This window comes from Sapajus apella, unplaced genomic scaffold, assembly GCF_009761245.1.
Source record: "Sapajus apella isolate SASKATOON/1434 unplaced genomic scaffold, GSC_monkey_1.0 scaffold23, whole genome shotgun sequence".
Classification (NCBI taxonomy): Eukaryota; Metazoa; Chordata; class Mammalia; order Primates; family Cebidae; genus Sapajus; species Sapajus apella.
The window spans coordinates 32,861,348-32,881,668 of NW_022436963.1; the positions used below are offsets into that span (position 1 = coordinate 32,861,348).

General features: G+C 37.8%; 1 long non-coding RNA gene across 1 annotated transcript in view; it reads right to left on the reverse strand.

Annotated features, from left to right (window-relative positions):
* The window catches only part of LOC116559215, a 158,367-nt gene extending 154,537 nt beyond the window's left edge, over nucleotides 1-3,830 (reverse strand). The window contains exon 1 of the long non-coding RNA XR_004272381.1: nucleotides 3,771-3,830. This is a non-coding gene — a long non-coding RNA (uncharacterized LOC116559215). The remainder of the gene's footprint in view (nucleotides 1-3,770) is intronic.
* Nucleotides 3,831-20,321: the final 16,491 nt, after the last annotated feature.

The window sequence follows — 20,321 nt, forward strand, 5'->3', positions numbered from 1 at the left end:
AAGACCTCCCGAACACCTTTGGTTTTTGCTTACTATTACTGGATATTTAATCTACTGAAATATTTTAGTCCAGTTTTTTTTTTCTCTGTAGAAAATTGAGTCTAAATTTAAAATGGCCTTTCTAATGCGGTCTGAGCCAAAAAGTATAATTCATTTTAAAGTGATTTGGGGGCAGGCTTAGAAGTATGAAGGCAGTAGGGCAAACATTTATTTAATTTCTTGTACTACTATAGAAATGATAATAACTAACAAACATTAAATACTTATTCTATGACAGGTACTGAGGCTTATATACATCATCTCATGGAATTCTCACAATAGGCCATGAAGTAGATGCTAAGTGCTATCATTAGTTTTACAGCAGTAATGAAAATCTCTACACCTCAGAGAAGTTCTGTGCATTGCCAAAGGTAAGGGGCTGACCTAGGACCACCGTCTCTATAAAATTCACTTTTCACCACACACTCTCTTACTCCATCTTACCTTGAATAACATTCTAAACTATTTAAAAAAAATCTTTAGGCCTGGCTCATGCCTATTATTCCAGCACTTTGGGAGGCTGAGGCAGGTGGATCACTTGAGACCAAGAGTTCAAGACCAGCCTGACCAACATGACAAAGTCCCATCTCTACTAAAAATACAAAAATTAGGTGAAACCCCATCTCTACTAAAAATGCATGCCTGTCATCTTAGCTACTTGGGAGGCTGAGACAGGAGAATCACTTGAACTCCGGGGTCAGAGGTTACGGTGAGCTGAGATCACACCACTGCTCTTCAGCCTGGGCGACAGAGTAAGACACTGTTAATAAATAATTGTTTAATTATTTTAAATGTAAGTTATTAAAAACATAAAGCTACATAAAATGCATATTTATATAAATAAACATTTGTCTTCATACTTAATAAAATGCTCCATGAACTCTCTGCTCCTCCTCACTCCTTTTGGGTCATAGAGAGTCCTCTTTTTATGAATGGCCCATCAAAGGGATCAGTGTGAGGTAGCATTCTTTCCTAGCATTTTCTTTTCTTTTTTTTTTCTATTGTAAATGAATTATGTATGCACCCTGAAGTAATTAGCAAAGACGTTGTTGTTCAGCTGAATTTTAAACTAATTAATCTGACCTAATTCCTGTCAAAAATAATTAGGTTAAAATATGTCCTCCCTAAGCAAGTCTTTGAAGCTGAGACACTAAAGCACAGTACCTCCTGGGTAAGCACTGTTCTAACATTGAAAGGGCCATTTATTTAACAGTTTTAGAGGAAGTGCTAAAATGCTACCTTGTGAATTGCCACCTGGGCATCGTCTCCTCCTCCTCAGTTTCTATATTCCAATTAAAAGAAAAGAAGTTGAACTAACGATGGGACTGTAACATGAGTGGTCTCAGAGAGCCCCACATATCACTTCGTTTGCAATTAAAACATCAAAACTGGTTGATTTCTCCTTCACATTCACTTTTTTTTTTTTTTTTTTTTTTTGAGACAGAATCTTGTTCTTGTTCCCCAGGCTAGAGTGCAGTGGGGCGATTTCAGCTCACTACAACCTCTGCCTCCCCAGTTCAAGCAATTCTCCTGCCTCAGCCTCTGGAGTAGCTGGGACTACAGGTGCCTGCCACCATGCCTGGCTAATTTTTAAAATATATTTAGTAGAGATGGGGCTTCACCATGTCACAGGCTGCTCTCGAACTCCTGACCTCAAGGTGATTTGCCCGCCTCGGCCTCCCAAAGTGCTAGGATTACAGGCATGAGCCACTGCACCTAGCCCACTTTTCTTAATATAAAATTGATTAAACTATCTTCTGTTTTCCCATCCTCTAACTGCCCCAATAAGCTTTTAAAATATCCTTAGTGATATGATGAATTGGGAAAATGTCTCATTCATTTTGATAACCAAGTGCTAAGCTATATGTTTCTAGAAAAATAATTTAGGAAAAGGAAATAGGCAAGCTTTATCCATAGATGCAGGTTGTCAATAAGTTTAGATGATCTCGGGTTGCAGCAACTGTGGAGGTTTGTATATGCTGGGGTTTGCCCAAAGCCTTCACTACTGCCCTGTCATTCTATAGCAGCCTCTTCTGCATGACCCCAACCTTGCTCTCGGATACCTTATGGGGCTTTTGGGAGGGAAGAGCACTGTGGAGTATATATATCACATCCCCAAGCAGTTCAGAGCTAATAATTTCTTTATTAAACCTATGAACCCTTCATGGTTTCTAGTCCTCCCTCCCCAACCCCCTTCCAAGTTAGTTTCTAGGCAACCAGTAAGCACTGAATTACATTAAGCTCTTTATTTCAAGGCTGCAGTTCAGAATTTTGCTGCATATTTGTTGGCTCATTTATAGAGATGGCAGTATAAAATTCATTAATTCTGTCTAATCTGCAGTACATCTGCGATTTGGTTAGAACCACATCACCTGTACCTGTGTTTCATGTTTAAATCACTCAGTACCATGATTTTCTTCTCTATGTAGCTTATGCCAAAGATACTGTGAGCGCTAATCTGAAATCACAGAAGCCAGAATTTCCACAATTTCTAGTTCTTGCACCTTGGGATGGTCTTTTAGGAAAGCAAAAATTTCAAAATCTCCGTTCTTGAATGGTGGAAATGTCCAACAGCTGAATATTAATAAGAAAGAACAGAAACATACTGTTCAGGAATAGTCTGAAATGCAGTAAGCATTTACAAAAGGGAGGATATTATTTGCATTAACATATTGAAATTTTGTTGTGAAAGAGAAGGCCTTGGAAATATCCCTTTGTTGGTATGAATCAAGCAATTGAGGTTGTAATTTCAAATTTTACCAAGGACAGTATGAAAATGAAGATTAATCTTTCAGCAGAACTGTTCTGTTTTGAATGCTGACTGGTTTGAGATATTGTCTTGAAAACTCTGAGCAAGCACCCCCTCTCTCTTTCTAGGTGATATTTATAAAGGGATTTGGTAAGTCTCTAAGAGTACCATAATTGAACAAAAATATAAATTAAATGTTAGTTTGTTCTCTAGTTTCTTAAAACACAAAGCAATAATTTACATTGGCCACACTAAAATGGTGGCTTTGAGAAGATAAAGTAAAATCCTTTTAAAACTGAAACTTGAATCTAATCTCTTTCCTTTCAGCTTCTTATAATGTAGCTGAGGGGGGTGGGTGTGATGTATGAAACTACAGAGATAAATTAACTGAATGGTCTTGTGGCATAGAGAGCCATCTGTCCACTATATTTGCATAGAAGAAAAGCCTTCCAGGAGACCCTACTGCCAAGGAGGAGTGGCCCAGATGAGATGAGACAGGGACGGCATCTCCCACATGACTTTGCATCTAGAGATGCCACTTACTGGATTCGCTTCAGTAAAATATGAGCAGAAGGGAGGTATGGCATTTCCAGGCCTGGCCCACAAGATCTTCTGTGTGATCTTTCATGTGCCTGTCTCTCTTTCTCTATTTTTACTTTTATAATTTTTACATTCTTTTATTTCAATGGTTTTTGGAATACAGGTGGTTTTTGGTTACATGGAAAAGTTCTTTAGCGGTGATTTCTGAGATTTTGGTGCATCTGTCACCTGAGCAGTGTACTCTCATCTGTCTCTTTCTCTTCCCTGTCTGTCCATTGGATACCAGTAAGCCCTCAACCTGGCGAAAAGTGATGCTTTGTCAAAGCTTCCATCACCAGTCACTGCATGGCCTCCATCACCTGTGACTCTCTAGATCCCTGATAATGCAACTATTGTTTATCACTGAGAATTTGGGTGTATCTGTTCCAACAACGTGTTTTACCTTGACTTACAGATGTGCCATGTATGAGTTACAAGACAGGATGACTTCAATCAGTAGAACAACAGATATTCTTGACTGTTTACTATGTGCCTTGCAATGCGGATTCCAAGGACTCTGTGGTAACCAGACAGGAATGGTTTCTTAAAGTAGTAGGAAAAAAACAGACACACGTCAAACTATTACAATCATTTAATTCCATGCATGTAATGAAATGCAAAGTAGACATTTAGCACTGATGGAGCATATAATATAGTAAGATTTAAACTACTCTGGGGTTGACAAATATTTTTATTCGTTAATACTTAGTATTTCCAAATGTTAGTTCGGATGAAAATAAATCTGGATTTCATGTTATACGCAGAGAGCTGAGTCCAGAGTAGACTAGTAGAAGCAGTAGGTTAAATTGTTTCTTCCTGTCTTTCCCCAATTCCCAGGAATCACAATGCAGCTATAAACCATTTCTTAATTATTTTTTTTTTCCTTTGAAAAAAGGAGGCCAAGCTCAGTGGCTTACATCTGTAATCACAGCACTTTGTGAGGCCGAGGCAGGTGGATCATTTGAGGTTAGAAGGTCGAGATTAGCCTGGCCAACATGGTGAAACCTCTTCTCTACTAAAAATAGAAAAATTAGCTGGGTGTGGTTGTTCATGCCTGCAATCCCAGCTACGCAGGAGGCTGAGGCAGGAGAATTTCTTGAACCCAAGAGGCAGAGGTTGCAGTGAGCCAAGATTGCGCCACTGCACTCCAGTCTGGGCAACAGAGTAAGACTTCATCTCAAAAGAAAGAAAAAAAGGAAAGCACTTAGGAACCATTTAACTTAATCCTTCCTTTCCTTTCATAGATGAGGAGGATAAATGTATTTTCTAAGCTGATAATGCCTTCCATTTTAATATACGGAACATTTAGTGTGGGCCAGAAACTATGCTAGTTCATATTTTTTATGGTAAAATTTAATATATGTATAGATGAGTACACCATAAAAATATGTAGCTCAGTGATTTGTCCCCCCCTCAAAATAAAAACAGCCATGTGATACTACCTAAATTAAAAAACCAAAAAAAAAAAAAAAAAACTAGTAAATGACTGCTCTTCAGAATTGCTAAACAGCTTAGCCCATTCCAGCTACCTTTCTCCCCACCTACTACCCTTCCTTTTATGGTCATAAAAGAGTGTCTCTCTTTATAGTTTTACTACATTAGCATGCATCCAAAAATGCTGAGCTTTATTATTTTTTGAAGTTTCAATAAATTGAATCTTAATAGTATATATTATTTTATGTCTGTCTTCATTCACTCAGCTCTGCATTTATGGTATTCATTCATGCTTGGGTCTTTCCCATTCTGTTTTATGAACATATCACAATGTATTTCATTTTATGTACAGTATACTATGTATCCAGTTTATTATGAATGATATTTAGTTTTTTGTTATGAATAGCAGGATTCTACATAATCTTACACCTGCTTATTGGCACTCAGGTGCATGTATGTACTTCTACCTCCTAATTTTTGGACTTTAGTATTATAGCAGGCATTCATGCTTCTGTACAGTTGTTCAAAGTTATTTTCTTATTTTAAAAAGTTGGAAGGGGAGAGCTGGAATAACATAATAAAGCCAGATATACTACACTAGCCGTCTGGTTATAGTGTCACAGACGTTTAGTTCAATATTTAATAGGTGAAGTTGAGTTCCATCCTGTATTCTTGAAACAAATGACTGGAGAAAACAGATGATCAGTATCCTCTTTGGAATGCCATTAAGCATTTTTTAAAACCTGATTAACCACGTTTAACATGGGTAAGATGATTGTGTTCTTGCTTGCAAGTTTGATTTTACTATTCTTAATGAATTTGTTCTGCCTTTTTTGGTCAAGCCAAGTTTTTCCACATCATAGCATAAGCTGTTCCCTTTGCTCGGAATGTTTTTATTTTAAAGACTTGAATGATTAACTAATTTCTTATCATGATAGTTTTAACTCGGGAGTCTCCCTGGAGTATCTTACCTGTCCCAAGTGACTATTACATTGCCCTTTATATTTGCTATTAGAGAATTTATCACTACATGTAGCTATCCTGTTTATGTTTTATTCATGTTAAATGTTTCCTAGGACTTCTTTTGTTGCCTTCCTGAAATGTATGCACCAGGAATGTCATCTCTCTTTTTCAGCAAGCTCTCTCCAGTGTCTATAATAATACATGGCTCATAATAGGTCCTCAATAAATGACTAATGGAAATGGAAGTAACAAAGGAAGGAGGGAAGAAGTGAGGGAGAAGGGTAAAAATGGAAAGAGGGAGGAAGAAAGGAAGAATAGAAGGGATATTTATGTAAGCCAAGGAGTAAAGAGGCTATCCATGTGATACAAAAATTTTATAATTCTATGTGATATGTATAAATGAAAGAAGATCTGTGCACTCAACTCATAACATGACTGCAAGCAATTCAGAATGTACCAAACCAGTAAAGGTTAGAAATAAGCAGTGGGCCCGATGTTTCCACACAGCGATGGAGACTGAAGGCAACAAGGAAAACCAAAACCCGGGAGAATGTGTGACCATCATTCCAATTTTCTATATATCTCCATGCCAAGCTGTATATACATGAATTGCTAAGTGCGTGACTCATGTGCATCTCAAAGAAAGAATCTGAGTCAAAAGCGACCTCGGGGTTACTAGCCATGGAAACAGAGGAGGGAGAGTGTAGTTATTAACACTGTTGTCAAAGAACAAAGAAAGGACAAAAAAGGAAGAAACTCAGTAAGCAGTGGTTCAGTATTCTCTCACATCCATTTGGAGGAAATTGGATGACGTCCAAAGTTTTAATGTGAGCAAAGTGAATGCATAACTCTGGGAGAGCTTGTCATCTTGGCAGGCTCTGTAAAATAGCTTATGTCTATCACTATTGCAATAACAGACACAAAGGGTCGATATTTAAAGGGTCAGTAAGAATGTATAGTAAGATACGTCTAGGAGTGGTCCTCAGAAAAATGCCAGAGTAATGAGTCATAAACTAGGTATAAATTCCAGGGGTTGACCACAGTGTTAGCAATAAAATAAATTCATATTTGACACACAAAGAGAAGAGAGGTAAGGACTCCCGTAGGTAGATTCAATAGAAATGTAATATAATACCTGTGGTTAGGGACAGTGAAAGTGTTTATATATCTACAGTGTCAATTTGACAGGTATTAACCCTTTAATTGATAATGGGTTCTACTCATTTAGGTTGTTTCCTTCTCCCCCAAACATAGTAACTTTAAGTTTACTGTGTTAGCTGGTTCAGAAGGTGACTCATTTTACAGACAACTTGACAAGAATACACAGCTAAGAAAGGAGAGTATGAACTGTGTCCTATAAATATCAAATTCCTTTTCTAAAGTCATTGCTGAGGAAATAAGAAAACAGAACAACCCAGGAAAATTACATGGGAGAGTAGTCAATAGATTACAAAGGGAGCCTATATGAGCATTTCTGAGCAAAAACAACAACAAAAACAATCACAAAGTGATGACTATGACACCTAATTGGAGCATAGAATCTAGGATAGAGAGCCATCTCTCATTGGCGAGAGCTCAGAGAGTGACAGTTGTGCTGAGTAATTTTGCTTGGCAATGAACTTAATACCTTCCTCTTCTTCCCACAATTAAAAAACTTGTAAAATTGGACAAGGTAACAGAGGTAGATCATCGCCCTTCTAAAGCCAACTTAGCATTCTACAGCATTTATATATCAAATCCCGAGCACTGTGATATGGAAAGTGGAGTCCATTTTGCTACCTTGCAGAAGGAGCTTCAGCTTCCCATTTCTCTTACCTTGTGCTTCACATGATGAGAACAACCCAGATGGGTTATCCCTGAGGAACAAAGAAACCCAAAAGAGTGATATTGACAGCCCAACCCTGACCCACATCTGCCCTAAGAGCTGCCAAGTCCTGTGGGCCTTGAGGATGTTCCTTTTTCCCATTCATCTCGAAGAACAAAAGTGTGACTCTTTTAACTGGGTTCCTCTCAAGAATCCAGAGTGTATGATCTATTTAAAGTAGCACAGGAAATCCCCAATGCTAAAAAAAGAAGAGCCAGTCTCAGTGCAACCCTATAAAACTTTTATTATTTTCTAGTCTAGGGATCAAGGCAACATTGAATGAAAATTCTCAGTTCCTGCTTCACTTAGAGGTAGTTCAAGTCAGGGAATCACAGAATTTCAGAGCCAAAAGATATATCTCTGTATATCCACTTCAACATTCTCAGGTTTAAGAGTATCATGATAGATGGAGGAAACATGACTTATACATTTTGTTCCTTCATGCATTTATGTAACAAATATTTATTGAGCATCAACAACACATTGCCATGCATTTTATTAGGGGGTACCAATAAAGTAGTCTCTAAGGCTTAACTCTTGCCCTCAGGAACTTGCCATCAGTTTGACAGTTAGGATGAGTAAACTGAGAATGGCACTGCTAGGCATTGCCAGAGCACAAAAGACGACAGTGTGCACAGCGGTTAAGAATGCAGGCTGTGGACTGAGGGACTCTGAGTTCAAACACACACCACTCTTTGCATGTTGTGTGACCTTGGGCAAGTGATTTCACTTCACTATGCTCCAATTTCCTTTTCATAAAATGTTGAGGACATTAGCATCTATTCCATAGGGTTCTTTGATGATTAAATGAGAAAATACATATAAATACCTAGTAAAGTTTTTCAGAATTTGTAACTGATTAATAAATGTTATAGTAGTAGCAGTATTATTATTATTAAAATCAAGACCTGGAAGTAAAACAAAAAGCTACCCAGCATTGGAATGAATAGGACTTGAAGATGTTAAGGTTCAAGAAGCATGTTCTGGCAAAGGGAATTAGGTTATTTTCTGATGTTCTGGACTTGGTTTTCTGGACTATATTTCTGACTTTTTGTGGCTTTTTGAATGCCCAGTTTTTATCTTTGATCATAATTGCACTGTGCACACAACTCTAGAGGGTGCTTCTCATGGTCCTAAGATTTTATCTCATGTGTTATCCTAGATTTTTATCTCATGTGTTCCAGCAAATGGCTGTAAAGTTTGTAAGGAAGGGGCTAATCCACACAAAGGTCCTGTTTCAGCTGAATGTCTGGGTTCCTGAGGTATTTATTCCAACTAATTCATACATGATGAACTACATGAAAACATGATGTCTTCCACTGTAGACTGTACGTCCTGCACATTTTCAACTGCATCAGCTGTCTATTACTGAGTAGCAGACCACTCCAAAACCTGGTGCCTGAAAAAAACAATGATCTTTGAGTTGGCAATTTGGGCAGGGCTCAATAGTGACAACTTATCTCTTCTCTGTGCAACATTAGCTAGAGAAGCTTGACGAGGAGCTGGGGAGCCACTTTTCAGGTGGCTCACTTACATGGCTGGGGCTGGCAAGTTGGTGATGGGTGTTGGTATTGAACTAGTTAAAGATATGAGGCCTGATTTCCTGTCAGCTGTTTATTTGGGTTTCCTTATAGCATGGTTACCTTAAGGCAGTCGTACAACTTACCCAGTAGTATAGGGTGTCCCAAAGAACCAAGTGTATAAATGAGTGTCCCAAAAGAACCAAGCAAAAAATTCTGTAGCCTTTTTGCCCTAGTTGTAGGAATCAAACAGCATTGGCATTGTCATAGTTGTAAGATTGAGGAGAAAAGAACACAGAGTCTCATCTCTCTATAGAAAAACTGTCAAGGTCACATTAAGAGAAAAATATGTGAGTGTTTTTTTGAAAAATATGTCCTGCCAAAAATGCCATTTTTACCCTACCCACCTATCCAGCATAGTGCCTGACACAATATTGCTCCTTAATAAATACTCCCTCATTAAATACATAACAGCATATGAAAATGCATAAATAAATCAGTATTACAGTATTACTACTGTAGTTTCTATTTTTTTTTTTTTGGATTAACACTGAGTTTTGGTATCAACCTTGACCCCTGGATTGAAATTTTACTCTTCAATCTGGGAATTTACTTTTGTATGTCCACAGTTGATATGGGACTCTTATACATCTTTAGAGACTAAAGATTACAAAGAAAGATTGTTAGTGCCTTCGAGAGCAGTAATTTGAATAAATGGAGGTGGGATTTGAATCTAAATACTTATCAAGTCATCAAAGAATATTGTAAGAGAGAAAGATAGTTCTGAAAAAGAAAAATAATTGGTAATGAACTTAGTTGAAATGAAGGGAATAAGATGAAGACAAGAGATCTGGCAGCTTCTGTGGGAGCAGCAGCCAAAAGAAGCATCAGCAGAGCTATGTTTAATTAATGAACAGTAGCAGAAGAGGGTGCTCTGAAATGATTAGAGATAGCAATTGAGGCTGTGCCTCCTGGGAGGTAATGGATGACTGAAGTACTTCTGTGTGTGATTGATTAAAATAATCAATGAGAATGTTGAACATCAAATCATGAATTTAAAAGATTTAGTGTCCCTATCTAAAGCTATAGCAAACATCAAATGACAATTTCTGATTCATCTTAGAGTATGTGGAAGACCACCAGTATAATGGCTGCTTTCAAATGTTATGGAAGAAGTGTCCACTGCAGCCTGGTGCATTATTGCCCATTGAGATTTTAGCTCTGTGCCCTTACTGTAAAACATATTCAGACCTGAAAATTGCAACTTGAACTTGTAATTTAGGATAAATTACAGATTGTACATTTTTTCTTTGTGTTACCAAAGATTTTTTTTATTGTTTATTTATTTATTTTTGAGATGGAGTCTCACTCTGTCACCAGGCTGGAGTCCAGTGGCGTGATCTCAACTTAACTGCAACCTCCGCCTCCCAGGTTCAAGCGATTGTCCTGCCTCAGCCTCCAGAGTAGCTGGGACTACAGGTGCATGCCACCACACCCAGCTAATTTGTGTATTTTTAGTAGAGATGAGGTTTCACTATGTTGGCCAAGATGGTCTCCATCTCTTGACCTCATGTTCTGCCTGCCGTGACCTCATAAACTGCTGGGATTAAAGGCATGAGCCATCATGCCCAGCCTCTTTTTATTTTTAATGGAAACAAAGAAAACAGTTTGTCCAATCTTGTTAGTAAGAATAAACCCCTCAAACTTCAGAAGAGAAACAAAATGGACTGCAGTTGTTCATACCACTCCTATTTCATTGATAGCAAGCATTTCCTCACCTTTTCCAGAGTAGTTTACATTTTGCTAATTTTGAAGTCAAGAAAAAAGAAATGTGCTTTCTTTATCACTTTGTATCATCCTTTTAAAAATTTTCATTGTAGGAGAAAGAGTAGAATAATCAGATATACCAGGATTTAGCTATCATGCATCTTAATGCCCCAAATTAACATGAGGGAAGTATCATTCCCGTATCTTCAGACTGAACCATTCTGCCGGCTGTCACAATGCCACAATAAATACATAATGTACCTGAGGAAAAATATGCTATAGTATGTGATGACATTTATGTTATATATAAATGGTATAGGGTTTGTACAGATAGCACAATTTTATCCCTGGAGTTAATAGTTACATCATATATCACCAGGAACTACTACAAGGCTTTGCATTTAGATAGGCGCTTTGCTAGTTTTTCTTGAAGGGTTAAAACTGCCATGTTGAGAAAAAGATTTCTCATTTAAACCTAATGAGAGCAATGCCGAGATCATTCCTGTCCTAGTGCTATAAAAGAATGCCTGAGGCTGGGTAATTAGGAAATCAGAGAGGTGTATTTGGTTCACAGTTCTTCAGGCTGTACAAGAAGCATGGCACCGGCTTCTGTATCTGGTGAGGGCCTCAGGGTGCTTCCACTCATGGTGAAAGGTAAAGAGGAGCTGGCAGGTACAGATATCACATGGTCAGAGAGGAAACAAGAGAACGAGGTGGGGGAGGTGCCAGGCTCTTTTTAACACTAGGTTCTCACAGGAGTTAATAGAACAAGAACTCACTTATTGCCCCTTTCTCACAGGGAGGGATTAATCTATTCGTGAGGGGTCCTCCCACCCCCCTGACCCAAACACTTCCCATTACGCCCCAGCTCCAACATTAGGATCACATTTTTGACAGGAGATTTGGAAGGGTAGGATATCCAGACCATAGCAGTTCCCAAGCATAGAATCCAGGTCTTCAGCGGACGCTCAGGTCGCCAGCATTGTCTTCTCCCTGGCAACAGAGTCACAGGAGTTGAATTCAGAACTTCTTTTCTTTTTCACATTTTCTTTTCACATATTCTTTTAGGCATCCTTAATATCTCAAAGTGGTGTCCATGCTATAAAGCCCTCAAGAGAGTCAAGTCATGTAGTGGAAACATATGAGTGAAATCTAGCAAAAAAATGATAATAAATAAGATGTAGCAAACCATCTCATCTTTCAGTTAGTGGCAGCTCCCTCTAGAGTAAAGAGAAAATGTTGACTAGACCATGTCGTCAGTCCAAAAGAAGGAAAACGGCTGTGTCTCGGTTCAGAGACTTTATTGTTTTCTCTTCAGAGGCTTCTGACTGAGATAAGACTAGCTGCACCATTTCTTGGTTACGTGGTTACAAGTTCCTATTTGTTCCCCTGTGCATGTCCTACAGCATCTGGCATGGCACTCACAGAAGGCCCTCAGAAATTCCTGTTGACTTGAACTCAGTCACTCTATTCAGCTATTTGGAGGCAAATATGGGAGAAGTAGAAGAAAAAGAAGAGGAGTAATGGAGTTAGACCTTTGCACTGTCCAAATTTGAGGAGTTAGTGTGGGCAGTGGCACTTGTGAGCTGCGTGAGCTTGATTCAGCTGCTTGTACTTTCAAATTTTTAGTTTCTGATTTATAAAATAACATCATATTTAATAAAACGATATAATTTTTGCAAAGGTTTTGGCATAGTACCTGTGGAATATGTGAGCATGTATGTACACTCCCCTACAAATGATAAATGAATATTTATTAACAAATACATAGTAAAATTTGACACTCCACAATAATCTCCTAAACCCTTGTAAAACCTCATAAAACATATAGTCATAGTATAGAAACTCTCTTTTGATTTTAGCATAAAAAGGCAGATCAGATTTGGTTTTTGTCAGGTCACGGAAGGTTTACCAATGACATTAAGAGAGGGGTCAAAATAAGAGATTTCGCTTCCTCTAACATGTTCTTTCTTTTCCTAAACAGCATTGTGGAAAGACATTAGCATCTTTGGTACCTCTTAGGACTTTTTGAAAGGATGCTTTAAAAATATCTTCTTTGCAATATCCATAACACGAGGAAGGTGAGACTCTCACAAGCTTAACAGGAGAAATAGATCAGAAACTTTTTTTTTTCTAAATAAAGAACTTATTTTCATGGTGCCTGGTCTCTCTGACCTAAATTGCAGTAATTCAGTATGTGTGAAATTACCTTTTCTAGGACGAGAAGATCAGAGCAAAAAGGAGACAAAAAATGGTGAGAGAAAGAGAAAAGAATATACAATATAGGCAAGAGTTCAGGCTGTCTGATAAAGAATCTGAGAATAATAAGAAACTAAGTAGATATAAAATGGGAACCGCCAATAAGAAAGACTAGCAATTATCTCCAATGGGCAGCCATGTTTAGAGGGGATCAGAAGGTCTTTTAAGAACTAAAATAAAAAGATATTGAGGCCAAAGTAAGGCATCTGAGTTCTCTATTTCTAGGGCTTATTTTATTAAACTTTTTATCACTTTCAAGTTCATGGTGATGCCAGAGCAGATTTATTTCTGTAATTAAATGGATTGTTATTTACCAGCAGATATAAAGCTGGCATAAAAAGACACATGATCAGTAACATAATTCAGACTTTATGAATTATTAATAAAGACTGATGAATGAGATTGTTATTCCTTTCCATACAAGTTCGCGAATTGTGAACACTTGGAGCAGATCAGCAAAAGCCAGTTACCAGCAATTCGTGACCACCCATAGCTCTTTCTCCCCCACTCCTTTGCTTCAGGATCAGTCATAAAAACATCACAAAAGATAAGCTTTTCATAGTGCTGTGGTCTGCACTTGAACAATGTGAGTTACAGTCATAATATTATCGCTGGCAGGTGTTATATTGTGGGTTGGATTTTGTAAACTGGGATTTGATGTGTGGGAGCATCCAGCTTGGTGCTGGAGCTTCACATGATAGGGGTGGGTGGTATATGAAAAGACAGGTTCTACATGAGTCAGCCTGATACAGAGTTAGCATTTTTACATGGTTGAGGAAACTTTTGGAGGATAATAATGACCTAACTCTGAGCCTCAAATATCTTGAAATGATTAAATCATAAAGGACCTCTAATTGAGAGAAAGAATGTTATAAAGAATGATGCAGGTTGTTTTTTTGGCAGGAAAGGGGGAACAAAGTAGGAATACCTTGTTCAGCATCTAGAATAAATCTCTGCTGATCTTTTTCAATCCATGATAAACCTTTTGAGTTCATATGTTTAAATAATTCTGCTCATAAAATCTACCTAAGTTGACCAAATCTAGTTTGTGGATGAATGATATAAGAACATATAATTTTAAGTTTGAAGAGCTTAATAAACCTCTATCAAATTGTACATAGAATAACATCAAATGTCTCTTTCCCTTTCTGGTGTTAGCCATAAACTAGTGGGAGTCAACCTTTTGAGCTTTACCAAGAAAAGTGAAGGCAAGAACAGACCTGTTGGTAACAGTCCATTTGCTAATACAGTCTCTCCAACAGTCAGGATGAATATGGTTCTGCTTTGTTTTTAAAAAAATCCCCTAGCTGATAAAGGCGACTCACACCTGTAATCCCAGTACTTTGGGAGGTTGAGGCAGGCAGATTGCTTGAGCTCAGGAGTTCAAGACCAGCCTCGGCAATAGAGAAAGACCTCATCTCTACTAAAAAAAAAAAAAAAAAAAATGCTGGGCGTCGTGGCACACACTCCTAGCTGAGATGAGAGGATTGTTTGCACCCAGGAGATAGAAGCTGCAGTGAGCTAAGATTGAGGCTACGTTTAGCTGTGAGCATGCCACTGCAGTCCAGCCTGGGTGACAGAGCAAGACCCTGTCTCAAAAAAAAAAAAAAAATCCGCAGATCTCAGTGGTTCAAAGCAATGATGGGCTTTATCTCTCTCTCTCTTTTTTTCCTTTGAGATGTAGTCTCACTCTGTCACCCAGGCTGAAGTGCAGTGGCACAATCTCAGCTCACTGCCACCTCTGCCTCCCGGGTTCAAGTGATTCTCCTGCCTCAGCCTCCCGAGCAGCTGGGACTAGGCCTGCACCACCACACCTGGCCAATTTTTGTATTTTTAGTAGAGACAGGGTTTAGCCATGTTGGCCAGGCTGGCCTTGAGCTCCTGGCATCAAGTGATCTGCCCACCTCAGCCTCCCAAAGTGCAGGATTACAGGTGTGAGCCACTGTGCCCGACTGACAATGGACGTTCTCATGCCCTCTGCTTCCTATTGTCTTCACGCAGTGACACAGGTTAATGGACTTTCCACTGTGTGGAATATCTCTGTCACTTTGGCAGATGTAAGGAAAGGTGATGAATTGTGCCTCAGTTCATAAAGACTCCGCCTCACATATTATAGGTCTAAGTAGGTCACCTGCAGGCCCAACTTCAAGTGCAATCCTACCATACATTAGAATGAGGAAAACCAGAAATGCCTGGTAAATAGACACAATAACTGCCACATCCTAAGACCCATCTTTTCTTATGTGTTATCCCATTCTGCATTTCTGTAAAAGAACACCTGAGACTGGGTAACTTATAATGAAAAGAGGTTTATTCAGCTCATAGTTCTGTAGGCTATACAAGTATGGCAGCAGCATCTGTTCAGCTTCTTTTGAGGGTTCAGGAATGTTTTACTCACGGTGAAAGTTGAAGAGGGGAGCAGGTGTGTCACATGGTGAGAAAGGAAGCAAGAGGGAGGACAGAGGTCCCAGGCGCTTTTTAAACAACCAGATCTTGTGTGAGCTCATAATTATCAGGAGGGCACAAACCCATTCATGGGGGTTTTGTCCCCATGACCCAAACACCTCCCACCAGGCTCTACCTTCAACATTGTGGATTACATTTCAACATGAGATTTGTAGGGGGCAAACCTCCAAACCATATCGCCCTGATGAACACTGTTCCTCTAAAAATGTGCACTTCACTCTTTTACATCCCCCACCCCTCATTCTTTCTCACTCCTTAAAATTATCCCAACAAAGATCTCTGGATTGGATGAAGGCTGTAGTTCGGAAACGCTGAGTTTTACTGCTGGAGAGATCTTAGAGAATATTTGATCCATCCTCTCACTTTACAGATAAAATAGATGAGGGAAGTGTGACCTGGCTATGTTAAATTACTTCCTAATTGCACAGACTGAGTTAATGTCAAAGGTGAACACTGATTCTCAATAAGAATCTTTTCTGTTACGTTATAGAGTGTCCTTTGGGATGCTATAACAATTACTATAGGTTTTGAAGAACTTCAACTGGAATTTCAATAATTTTCTACATACAAAGCAACATACTTACAACTTTTGTTTTGATATGCTGGATATGTCTATATTCTTAACACTTACAAACCCTCTTTGATATAAGTTCATAGGTTTGGGACACTTGAATTTCACTAACTGTTGTATTCCCAGTACCAAAACTAATATCTGGCACATAGAAGGCATTGAATTAATATTTGTTAGGTTTCTTCATTTCTTCTTTGCATATTCATTTATCTACTTTTGCTAGTGAGGTCAGGAGAGTTTTGTTTTATTCATTATTTAGAATCAGTGCTTAGCAAAATGATTAAGTAATAGCACTTAGTTAAATTTTGGAATGAGTGCATAAATAAGAGGAATAGTAAGGTATCATTGGTTTAAACTAATTATGAAGTCTACAAGGGAAATCTGAATCCCTAGAAGGCTGAACTATAATGCATATTTCATAGAAATTTGATTTTGTTTAAGTTCATATAAATGATGAGAAAGCTAGCAATGTTAGTCAAAAGATTCTCCTTACATGTAGAAATTTACCTGCTCATTTGTGAAATGAAGTGAAATTCTTACAGATCATTCACTAAATCTGCTTTTTTCTTATTATCAAAGTTTTGAAATAAACTATGAAGTCTACAAGGGAAAACTGAATTACTAGAAAGGCTGAACCATAATACATTTTTTCAAAGAAATTTGATTTCATTTAAGTTCATATTTTGATAAGAAAGCTAGCAATGCCAGTCAAAAGATTCTCCTTCTTGAAATGTATACCTCACTTGTAGAAATTTACCTGCTCATTTGTGAAATGAAGTGAAATTCTCATAGATAATTCCATAAAGCTGTTTTTTTTTTCTTATCATGAGCAAAGTTTTAAATGATCTGACATCAATCTCATTTTAGATGTATTTAAACAATTTGGAACACTTAGCCAGGTTGACCATGAGCTAGTAAGTATCCAGGTAGACTCATTTGAATTTATTATAACTATCTCTTAACATTTATCTTTAAGCTGTTGATTTATATGTGCTTAACTGTGATATATATAAATATTTCTTATGATTCTCTTTTCAGCATGTCTTACTTCCAAAGTGCATAAACTACTCATTTCTTTTTCAGCAAAACATTCAGTCTCCAAGTCAAAGAGCTTAAGTGTTTTACTGACGCATATACAAAAGATTAAAATATAGTATTAGTGCAAACCCCAAGGCAAACACTCCCTTCAGATGAGTCTCCTCTAGCCCCCACCTCATTTTCCTTAGTGTTCCTTTGACATCCAGCAGGTTGATGTAAAACCTCTGATTTCGTTCCCTGACCAGCCTCATCCCTCTAGGGATGTGTTGGTTTAGTGTTATAGTGTACTGAGATTTGTGTGTATGTGGTGGGGCTGGGGGGAGGGGCAGATTATTTATTACTTTTTATTTCCCAGTTGAAGGAAGTTAGAAATCAAAAGAGCTGATATAAAAGGCACAATGAGTTTGGTTTCCGCGAGACTGCCTGGAGCAAATAGCACTGTTAGCATCGATAACCGAAATCTGACAAGCTTCTCATTCACTTCCTTCAGAGAAGCAGACCTCAGCATTCTGATATATCCTAGGAGCAGCTATCTCTATATTATAAAGGAAATAAATATTTTTACTATTACATGACAATCACTGAAAGACAATCTACGTTAGACACTACATGACAAAACTTCATGAAAGCATTTAAATTTTCTTTCTATATTCTCTATCTTACCTCCCATCTCCATAAACAGTACTTTTTCTCTTTCTCAGGGGACTTTGTAGTCAAGCTGATTTCTATTTTTTTACCCTCCCATCTCTCTCCTTTTTAAGACACACACACAAGCACAGAGATACACACATACACATACAAATACAAACACACACACATTATCTCTACTTATTTCTAAAAAAAAAAAGTGCCTTTCTTGCTTTCTTCAATAAGAATTCTCATCTATTTGGAAATATAAAATGGTAAGTCCTTTTAAAAAGCAAGAGAGATTGTCTATAGCAGGAGCATGATATTTTTCTTGTTACTCATATAGGAACTGGTACCCTGTTCTGTGTCAAATTTTGTACCATACTTGAATTAACATATTCATTCATTTAGTCAACAAATATTTATTGAATGACTAAATGTGCCTGACATTTTGCAAAAGATGAGCCCAATAGTTAATAATGATTCACAAATCCATGGTTTGTTTGACCAAAAACCACTTGCCATAAAGATTTCTTGCATGGTGATGGCCATGCAGCATTATCACAGGTTGTATTGAGAGGAGGAGGGAATGTTCATGACATTAAGAAATGACAGCTAACTCTCTTGGGCCTCTGCAATTAATAGAAGGAATACTAGCGTAATAAAAATAAAACTTAAAGGTCCGCCTTTGCAAGTGGATACATATATACTTATTCCTGGCCTGAGAGTAATATAGTATAGATTCAAAGTTGGCTGAACAGTAAATAAAGTAAAACATGACACTAAAGGGAAGTAACAGGAAGTGACAGCTGGAATGGATTTAGAAGTTATAAGGTTCAAAGTTCTCATTTCATGTATGAAAAAATTAAAGTGCACACAGACTAAAGACAATTTTCCATGTCTTAATAGGTCTTTCCCAGTTCGGAGCATGCAATCATGTCTTCTCTTTGTTGGTATAGGAGCTGGTTTCAGTGGTGAAGGGTTGTTGAGTTAGGGCTTGCTGAGTTGGACATGATGTTTGAATACACAGCTAAAGGATTCTAAAAACATGTAGCTGTAACTGCAAATGATTGTGGTGGGGATACATAAAAAAGTAGAATGAATGAATCAAGATAGAGTAATTCTTTCCCTCACTCAATAATTCATATACAAAAAGACATTTTCTTAAGTGAAACTTGAAATAGGACAACCAAACAACTCCTCTAGCTACCATTAAGTGGAAAAAATGGCTATGAGCAGAATCCGGAATATGATCAGGTTAACTAGGCCCTCTTACTTCTCTTTTGAATTGAATTTCCTCATTTTTAATTATCTGATAGGTAGATGTAAAGCTGCTGTGGTCTGAATTACTTAAATAATTGAGGAAAAGGATAAGTGTCCTTAGCCTGAATTATGTAAATAATCTATATTGACTAGAACCATCTGATAAATGCTAACCTGGGACTCCCCTTTCCCTGGTGCAGATGTGGACTCAGAAAATAAATATGAACACTATTTTGAATTTTAGATGAAGAGCATCATGTCCACATGAATGCCCTTTAGGTACAGAAGAAAGGAGTTCTGTGTATGGGTAAAATGAGATTATTCAAAGTAATGAACAGCCAATTTGAAGGGAAAAGAAGAGTGAGCATGATTTCTGGACTCTTAGTGCATTTGATCATTTTGATAAGTATTCCAGTTGAGATTGGTACCTTCTCAATCTGCCTCAAGCTTTCGAGTAGAAAATGTCATTGGCTCATATTTGGGCTGTACACAGAAGGGTGTCTCGTGTGAATGACATTTTCTACTGAGGACCCTTTTCCGTGTCTTAGCAGATATTGGTTCACCTCTCTCAGGGGAATAGATACATCTAGATCCTTCCCCTTAGAGGTTGAGCTTTATATCTAAAGCCTATAGCATTTTTGTGGTCTGACATAGTATTGTCTCCATAAAACAAATACAAAGGCGTAGAGAGAAAGATTAGATGGATGGATAGATAGATGACAAGTTTTTGTAATAAAAAAATGGAAAGTCTATGCATAAGCGATGGGCAAATTAAAAAATAAAAAAGACTACTTAGTTTGTCCTTTTCTACCATCTTGCCTTTAATATGATGAATATATATATTTTTTGAGACAGAGTCTCGCTCTTGTTGCCATCTCAGCTCACAGCAGCATTTGCCTCCCATGCTTAAGCTATTCTCCTGCTTTAGCCTCCTGAATTGTTGGGATTACAGAGGCATGTCACCACACTCAGCTAATTTTTTGTATTTTTAGTAGAGTCAGCATTTTACCATGTTGGCCAGGCTAGTCTCAAACTCCTAAGCTAAAGTAATGTGCTCTTCTCAGCCTCCCAAAGTGTTGGAATTACAGACATGAGTCACCACACACAGCCAGGTTAACTAATATTTCTAAAATGAAAAAGAATACCTGCTTTCAAGAAACAGATATAATATAAATATATAAT